Source organism: Gadus macrocephalus, chromosome 22 (genome assembly GCF_031168955.1).
Source record: "Gadus macrocephalus chromosome 22, ASM3116895v1".
NCBI lineage: Eukaryota > Metazoa > Chordata > Actinopteri > Gadiformes > Gadidae > Gadus > Gadus macrocephalus.
In genome coordinates this window covers 746904-756536 of record NC_082403.1, presented here as the reverse complement: position 1 = coordinate 756536, position 9633 = coordinate 746904, and the positions used below count along the sequence as shown (strand labels likewise).

The window sequence follows — 9633 nt, the reverse complement described above, 5'->3', positions numbered from 1 at the left end:
TTTTTCGGATAAAGTCCTTAAAAGGGACAGTGATCCCTGAACCACCAAAACAGTAAATGACATGCAGTAAACGACAACACAATTGAAAGAACAACACATAACAAAATACTGTAGGTGAATTATGTTACACTCACTACATCTGATTCATTACCACTCTCTTCATCCCACACCACAAACATGACATACAAAATGTCGTGGAACAGAAACAACTACCAGAGCTATTTATAATTAAGCAATAGATCACGACAGGCTGTGGTATCTGGTATGTGCTCATTATACCACTGTTAAGGGGTATCCTATTCTCTCTCTCTCTCTCTCTCTCTCTCTCTCCCTCCCTCCCTCCCTCCCTCCCCCCCCAGCTAGGTTAGTGTTTCATTGGTAACTGTTCCTACAATGCTTTTGTCAAAGCTGAAGTTAAATTACATGTTTAGTGTAAATTTGTTTGATGGCCTATGTTTGTTTAATGAACAATACACAATGAAGCAACTTGTGAAGAAATGTTTGAGAGTGCATCTTTCTCACACATACACACGTTTGGTCTTTTTCACTGATCCAAGCACTGCAATACAAAAATGTAAAGTAACTTGTAATTTGAGTAACTTTAAAACAAAGTACTTTTTTCTCTTACTCAAGTAGGTTTTTACAATTGGAATATTTACTTTTACTCAAGTACATTTGAAGGAAGTAATTGTACTTTTACTTGAGTATAGATTTTCAGTACTCTACCCACCTCTGTCGGTTGCTATGCGACGTCAACGTCTTTGACTAACTATTTCTCTGCGGAACAACACTACGTATGGTAAGTTGGTAACAAGTAAAAAAACACCTTGTGAAGTTATTTTTTCAAATCCCCCGTTCGTCACGGCGCGGGGTTTCTTGGTTCACTGGGGAAGGCGGGGCTGTGCACGGAGTCTCTGACCTCTTTAGAATAATTTGTATTATTCCATACTCCCGAATGTTTTCATTTTTTATGAATGAAGACACCCTCATGCAATAATGAGTTCTCTCTATAGTAGGCTAACGACGCTCTTAGCGTCCTACGAGTACCCTGGAGCACTCGTTAGCTACGAGCGTTTTCACGACGTTCGTTACCAACGATGCTTTCGGGAAACGGTGTGAAAACTGTACGATGCTCGTACGACGCACTTCACGATCCACTTAGGCTAACGATGCTTTCGGGAAACTTGGCCCTGGAGCTCTAGATCTATATAATATAATATAATAATAATATACATGGGTATTTATATAATATTATATCTAATATCAAGGCCAAAGGCTATGTGCACCTCGGATGATATTATGAATCATAAAGACTGCCTGACGTCTCTGGTACTTCCACAACAAGTAAAGACTTGTAGTGGGGGATATCTCGGCCGTGGTTGAGAAGAATTTGGGGAAAGGAACTTTGGCCTTGACTCTCTGAAGTCCATGAACCGCGACATGGAGGAGAAAGGGATCGTCAGCCAAGCTCACACACACAGATCTGACTGGGGATAGGAGAGGTTAATTCACCTAAGGTGGTACACAGGTTATGTTTTATTGTATTATGTTTATTCTCTTGCCAGAAGCACTATCTAGACTAGTCTACTTATAAATATTTTTACTTTATTTTATTTATTTTACCCAAAAATTATATTCGGGGCTAATTAAATAATATCCGGGGCTTTAGCCCCGAATAAAACAGCATAGCGACGCCCCTGGGTTCTGGGTTCTGGGTTCAGGGTCTGTGTTTAGGTCCTGGGTTCAGGGTCTGCGTTCAGGGCCCTATCAACCAGGTAAACGCATGTCCTGCCGTCCTCTGAGCTCCAGGAAACGCACCAAGTTCCAGGTGGTTAAAATTTAGCTCAGACCTCGTTCACTCAATACATTCAAGATCCACAATCTGACGGCAAATGACCTCAGATCTGGTTCACTGGGCTTTTATTTCTTTCGATTAATACGCTTCTACCAATCCTGTTGCTGGAGGCAGAATTATTTGCAGACTAACTAGACCAGCACATGAACTTTTTAAAATGTAAATACACACACACATTCCTGTATAATTAATTTAGGTGTATGACAGCTCCCTCTGCTGGACAGTTTGGACAACAGTCTCACACCAAACTAGATTTTCCGTTTGAACCAACGAAGCTATAGTACATCGATGCGAGACCGGGTCGGTGGTTTGAACGTGTTGTAGTAGCAGAGAATGGCCTGCGGGGGCAGCATGTACATGGTTAAATACATGAATAGGCTTGAATTTAGTAGTATTATGGATGTTTGTATTTTTACAAAATGGATTATGTGAACAATGCTGAATAGCATCCATCATGTATATTAAATGTATTGCAGGAGTTTAGCTTGACATTAACCAAGTTAAAGGACAATTAATGAAACGCACCAAACATGCAGAAGTCAATGTAGGATTTTAATATACAGTATAAACAAAAAAGCTTTGAACACAGTTGAACACGTACTTTTGTAAAGGAAAACAGAGGAAAACATTTTCCCAAATTAATCATTTCAAAATGTCACCACCATTCACAAAAGCAAGTGAAGAGGTTTGTGTAAAACCAGTCCTCCCTAACCAGCTCTGTCCCTGACTCTAAACCCTGACTCTCAACCCTAACGCTGAACCCTCTGAGGGCAGGAAGACGGTCCTTCAGTGTAAAGGTTCAAGAAGACACTCCTTCAGAGTAAAGGTTCGAACCACGGAGAAGGAAGAAGAAGGGAAGAATTAGAGATTAATGAAGTAGTGAGATTAGTGACAGATGTGAGGGTAAGGTGTGTGGAAGCACACAGGTACATGTGGGGTCAAGAAGATCACTCCCACTGGAGGTCATTGATCCATCAGGATCAGACCGCTGAGTTCAGCAGGTCTTCTGGAAGATGAGGCTAAGAAACTGAGGAGACGGGACCAGCAGGATCAGGTGGGGTTCAGCTCAGGTGAGTCTGACCCCGACCAAACAGGATCAGGTGAGGTTCAGCTCAGGTGTGTCTGCCCGGAGCAAACAAGGACATGGATTAGGTTCAATATTCAAAAGATGCAACATAATCTGAACCAAAAATAAGTCATTAAGGAGTAGGCAGGCTTTAGGGCGCCTTGCTCAAGGACGCATCACTGTATTCTGAGGACTTGAACCAGGCACCAATGGTCTGAGAGTTGAACCCCCAACCCCCTACCTGGTCCACCAGGTCCAGATAATGCAAACTTACGAGGAGTCCTGGTCGTCCTCAGGATTTGCCTTCCAGATGTATGGCTTCTCCGTCAGTAATCCAGATTCCTGGTCTGGTTACAAACGTAATTTGTCTCTAATGTAAGGTAACAAACACATTAGTAGTTTGGCTCTAATGTAAGGTCACAAACACAGGAGTAGTTGGCCTCTAATTACGCGTAACAAAGTAGCAGCTGTAGTTTGTCTGGTAACCAACCACAGTAGTATGCCTTAACTTAACTACTGGACAAACTAATCCTGTGTTACAACAAGTTCACACTTTACTTTATGCAAACTGACGAGGATCCTTGTTGGTAGAGTGATGTCGTCCTCCAGAGTCTTGGCTCCTCCATCAGCGCTCCTCAGCCAGAGTCCTGGTCTGGAACAAACAGCTCATATCTGGCCCCAACGTCTGGTAACAAACATGTAGTTTGTCTTATTTTCAAGCCCTCTATTTCCACTTTGTTATATTAATAAAAACGTACAATCCAAGTTTGTAGAGTGATGGTCATCATCCTCCAGATTCAAGGCTCCCCTACCAGCTCGCCTCCGCTCCAGAAACACGTGGTAGTTTGACACGTGTCAAAGTAACAGCTGTATTTTGCCCTTTTCAAGTTAACCATGTTAAGTAATTACAAACTTACGAGGAATCCTTGTTGGTCAATTACAATAACAATAATGGCTAACCCTAACCCTAAACTGAGGATTTTAGTGTTTCAGATGAGCTTGGTGATGGTTACCCTCTGGTCCGGTGCTGCAGGCCCCTGGTCTCCAGCCTCAGTCTCCGGTCCATCCTGGCACCACAAGCCGGTCCCCAACCTCTCAGCCTCGCCTTTCAGCTACAGCAGCAGGTTTACATCAGCATTTAACCAAAAGTAAACATATTTGACTCCGAAACCGATTTACACGATTCATTTAACTATTATTTTATAACTCAAGGCTAGAAAAGACTCGAGAGATCAGACATGAGCATCCCGTTTTGGGAATGAAGACAGAGCAGTCGACAAGTTTAAAGAAGTTGTTCAGCCCATGCATTGAAACTGACTCACACACCAGAGCACTGACCTGTTCTGGAGGACTTTTGACAGGAGGTGGAGGTCTGGCTCTGGGTGAGGAGGTCTGGCTCTGGGTGCGGAGGTCTGGCTCTGGGTGAGGAGGAGGAGGTCTGGCTCTGGGTGAGGAGGCAGACACCTTGGGACAAACATGTTACCTTTTTAACCTTATACAGTTCTAGAGTTTCTTCTACTGTAACATGTGGGAAAGACAGACATTATTTTAGCTTTGTTATTATCCAGTTGGTAACCAAGCACCAAAGTTGTTGTTTGACGTCATTCCATTGGGTAGGGTTTTACTTCTGTGGCAAATATTGACACCAGATATTTAGAACGTATGAAAGCTGAAGTAACAAAGAACACTAAGCAGTATCGATATTCAATCAAATATACTCAGCCATATTCAGGTGCAGGGTTCCGTCGAAGAAATGCCAAATTGTCATCCACCTTGAAATGATCTTCAGCCTTCACTGATGATCAGAAATGGGCCCGCAAGTAGAACGCTGTTTTGAACGCAGCGAGAGTCCCGTCAACGTGGTTTAAGTCGGCGAAATTATCAACATATTGTACGATGTACGCGCGAATGTATATTCAATATCAAACATAAGTAGTTTAAGATAAGGGGCAACAATTCCTAATGGAAACCCGAAAAATAGTTTCTGTTGGCAACGGCTGGAAGATACGCAAATACATCCAGAACGTTCCGCCAGATACCCTCAGGGGATTCACGTCCAACTAACGGCCACGTGGGTTCTTATGGTTGTCAAGACTACAACGTTCTATGCTAACCAATGAGACTAAATCAAGCGAGCGCACTCCGAGCCTTCCACGCCGGGAAGCACAAACCCACCGACTGGAATCCGAACATTCCGGCCGGAACCAACCAAAGAAAAAACAGAACCAGCGCCTCACCTTGAGCTGAACGGAGGAAGATCCTGAAGTCCAGCGATGGTCTTCATTAAAACACAGCCAACAGACTTACCTTGATGTGATCTGTTTGTTGCTGTTGGTCATTACTGCTATTCAGTGTACCTTTACATTATTATGCACCCAGTGTGTACAAGTTAAATCACTCAAAACCGTACGAAAAACCGAACCACCATGTACGTTCCACAACAACTTTAAACCTCAACTCCTTGCTTAAAAACAATGGAATAATTCAATACAAAACCACAATAAAAACAACAATTATCTCGATATTCAGGGTACAAACCATACAGATCAAATCTAAACAGTAGCAGAGAGCCGACCATAGCCAAGCAATGTCACCCTGACCGCCTCACTACCAACAGCAAATCATGCCAGCCAAACAACACATGTACAGGTCCAGTGAGAAGTGGGCATTTGAGCGAAAGGACTGCCCATAATAAAATTAAGCCCAATTCCTGAACTATCCAACCATCTTCATGGTTTAAAGATTTAAAGACTTAAATTGCAGTTGGGTTCGAATCATCGTTGTCTGCTCCCTCTTTACTTATAAAACTCTACATCTCCATCGCTATAGTGTTGCATCCTACTCATGAGGGTGTGGTCTGAGTGAGCAGAGATGAGTGCTGGGATACAGTGCTGTCTGAAGTCTTCAGTTCTATAGACACGCCCCTCAGGAGAAACCAAGTGTTTGAGAATCTGTCGTGACATCAGTTACATGAGCTGGAATATTCTTCAAGATGGCACCAGGATTCTCAGAGGAGAAAGGCCAAGAGGAGGATGTGAGGGTTCTTCCTCTCAGCCAGTGAAACACATCAACGGTCTTCATCAGAGTACCATGGAACACTTCGAAACGGTCTCCTCTATACACATTGTAGCCCCAGTGAAGGTTTCCTTGCCTCCTCAGCTGAAGAGCACAACTTCAGCTTTAAGAGCGCAGTAGTTGGAGTTCCCAGATTGGTTCTGATTTAAGGGAACCGATCGTTCAGCTAGTCCTGTACAGCAAATACAGTTCAGCCTGAGAAGACGTGCAACTGAGAGCAAGACAAGATCCACAGGGCTCTCAATCAATCCAGCCAGGTAGGAAGATGCGCCTCATTACAGGTCTGAAGGTCATCTTGAACATCCATTGAGGTCCCTTTCCAACTTCAGAGTCCTTGTGGAATTCCTTTAGGTGTCCATCCTCCATTGATCCTGATTGGTGTAGTCCTAGTTTGAAGTCGCTGATCTGAACACGCCGCTTGCATCCTTTTACACTTGATTTGGATACTCTCCTTCCTGCCCAGTGTGTAGGATATCGCTCCGGAGCGTCGCTCAGGGCTCTTCATGTCTCCTGGAGGCCTCAAGTAAACGTGTGGCAGTCCAGCAGGTATGACTTAGTTGACCATTCCAATACACCAAGCCAATCATACAGACCCCCGTAAGAAAATGATCAATGTCAAAGCAAGCAGGACGCAGAACCAAGGAAACACACGTAGAACCCCGTGCCGGGTGTGAGTGGGACACACACACACACAGTAGAACCCTAACGATGCTCAAAAATTTTCCATCTCATGTCAAACCCACACACACACCATAAAAAGCAGCCATAAAAGACCAAACACTCATGCAGGGTAAAAACCTCATGCCAAATACCATTCCATCATCCACCCCCAGCTCTTCTGTCAGGGCACCCAGAACAGAACCACCAATATCTCCAGAGACGTAAATTATTTACAACATTCTTCAGTGGCGTCCCCCATTGGTGATGGATTATGCTTGGAGTCTCCATGCACGCTGTTTCAACATCTCTGAAGTCTTGTGTTTGTAGTCCAGTGGTTTAGTGATTGAGGGGCCTTCACAGATGCAAACGGTGCAGCTTTAGTCAGCCTGAGGACAGGAAGGAGATCATCTGTTCAGAAGACCACCCAGTGGAGGGGGGTGGCTCTTGAGGAGCAGGATCCATCTTGGAATGGCCCCAAATGAGATCTTCTCTGGAATGAAACTGTTCCTGAGGAGTCACGATGCCTGGAGGGGACTGTTGAAAGTGTTCCATGGTTCTCTGTGTCAGACTGAAGTCGTTGAGATGAGGAGCCCGCTCATCTCCCCCTGGTGTTTCTCCTTCTGCATTCCAGTCCATGTAACTGACGTCACGACGGTTTCTCAAGCACTCGATTTCCCCTGAGGGGGCGTGTCTACAGACTTGTAGACTTCAGACAGCTCTGTATCCCAGTATGCACCTCTGCTCACTCAGACCACACCCTCCTCAATAAAGCAACACTCATGTGATGAAGATGCAAAGCTCAGGAGAGTAGCTGGAAAGAAGACTGAAGACATCAGAACCCAACCAATTACTCCAGCTTACAACAATAACTTTGAACCTGAAACCATTTTAACAAACCATTCAAACCAACATAAACCAAATGCCTAAATAACCCATGAACCAATAAAAGATCCTTACTAATCAGATCAACCTTCAGCTAACGGGTTAACTCACCAGGAAGCCAACATACATCAATGTGCCCAAGAGTAATGAGAAACTAATGACTTACAGTTCGCAGTTCATCTTCATGTTAAAGTTGGGATACTCACAGTACTGCAGTTAGATATCCATGATAGACCTTTGAAGGAACAAACAGTTTACTTATTATTGTCCCCAAACTTGGGCACTGTCCCACGGTTCAACATCTACCATAGCCATTAAATCAGATGAATGAATGCCAATACAAATTCAGGGCTTTTGGGATCATCCAACTTTTAAATAATGTTTAAGATAAATAAGTTATACTAATTATTTGACTGTCATTATTCAAGAGTGATACTTCTTACTTTGAGAAGTTTGAATGTATAGTCTCTAAAATGTTACTTTCAGGTAAAATCATTATTTAATTTCAAATGAGAGTTAAAACACCACAATCCCTGATTTCCTTCACACATTATCAGTGATTTATATTCAACATACAAGTCAATGCAGTTGTGCTTTGCTACACATTTCTACTCACATCAGGTCCAGATGAGATGCTCCTCTTTACTTCAAAAAGTCTTTAACCTGTGAAACAGGAAGAGAAGACAAATAAGTCACAACAGAGCTCAACAGAACATTACACACACGTTCTAGTTTCTGAGAACACAACAACATACCGTGTTTGGGAGACGATAAACTGCCAAACAGTGGAGGACACAAATGTATTGTCCGTTTCCCTCTTATGTGAAATGCACCAGATGCAACCAATGAACCAATTAAGAAAACCACATGGCGTGCGAGCTGCACTGGTGGGCTAAATTGTCAAACTCAACCCAGGTTCGACCTCCTCTGGTCGCCTTGGTAATAGTGAAAGTCTGTTTAAGCTCTGTGTTTGATCTTAAATGACCTCCCTCATTTTGATTAAAATGATGAGTCTGATTTGACAGATTTAAATTCATACTTCAAAACGAAGGAAGTCTTCATTCAATTCACCTTACTGTGTGGTTTGTGTGTGTGTGTGTGTGTGTGTGTGTGTGTGTGTGTGTGTGTGTGTGTGTGTGTGTGTGTGTGTGTGTGTGTGTGTGTGTGTGTGTGTGTGTGTGTGTGTGTTACTACTGTTTGATGTCAAGTTGGTGAAAAGCAAGTCACGTGTGATCTTGCGTCCATGTGTGTGTAGTGAGCGGATATGGACAGCAGAGGGCGATGTTTCCACACGAGAACATCTGCTCTCTGTGCGCTCTGCGAGATACCGTCTCCATAGCAACCATAACTTGACAGTATCCTGAACGGCCCTTTGAGGAGTGAGAAGGAAGCTTTCATCAAAGAGACCAGAGAGACTCATTCACTGGTTAGCTGGAGTCATCGCCCACCACCACACACGTTAACACACACAGACACACACACACACACACACCATACAGACACACACCAATACACCATATAGATTCACACCATATGCAGGCACACACCACAGATAAACATATATAGACCAGGTCCAGGACCAGGACCAGGTGGACCAGGACCAGGACCCGGTGGACCAGGACCAGGACCCGGTGGACCAGGACCCGGTGGAACAGGAACAGGACCTGGTAGAACAGAACCAGGACCCGGTGGACCAGGACCAGGACCAGGGCCAGGACCAGGACCAGGTGGACCAGGACCAGGACCAAGTAGACCAGGACCAGGACCAGGACCAGGTGGACCAGGACCCGGTGGACCAGGACCCGTTGGACCAGGACCAAGACCAGGACCCAGTGGACCAGGACCAGGGCCAGGACCAGGACCAGGTGGACCAGGACCAAGTAGACCAGGACCAGGTGGACCAGGACCAGGACCAGGTGGACCAGGACCCGTTGGACCAGGACCAAGACCAGGACCCGGTGAACCAGGACCAGGACAAGGACCAGGACCAGGACCTGGACCAGGACCAGGACCAGGACAGTCCACTCCCATCTCCCCACATCATAATAAGTGCAGTACTTATAACCGCTGTATGTCCGTATGAAAACAGTCAGAA

At 44.5% G+C, this 9633-nt stretch overlaps 2 long non-coding RNA genes across 3 annotated transcripts; both read right to left on the bottom strand.

The window, feature by feature from the left end:
• Positions 1 to 2388: 2388 nt before the first annotated feature.
• LOC132451672 (uncharacterized) lies at positions 2389 to 4811 on the bottom strand. Of its 2 annotated transcripts, XR_009524174.1 has the most exons (5): positions 4260 to 4811; positions 3935 to 4033; positions 3480 to 3606; positions 3163 to 3291; positions 2389 to 2977 (listed from the first exon to the last, which is right to left on the bottom strand). It is a non-coding gene; the product is annotated as an uncharacterized LOC132451672 (long non-coding RNA). The 2 variants fall into 2 exon arrangements; XR_009524175.1 differs by lacking the exons at positions 3935 to 4033; positions 4260 to 4811 and adding an exon at positions 3839 to 3860.
• Positions 4812 to 7336: 2525 nt separating this feature from the next.
• LOC132451626 (uncharacterized) lies at positions 7337 to 8401 on the bottom strand. The gene is made up of 3 exons (XR_009524147.1): positions 8294 to 8401; positions 8155 to 8201; positions 7337 to 7773 (listed from the first exon to the last, which is right to left on the bottom strand). It is a non-coding gene; the product is annotated as an uncharacterized LOC132451626 (long non-coding RNA).
• Positions 8402 to 9633: the final 1232 nt, after the last annotated feature.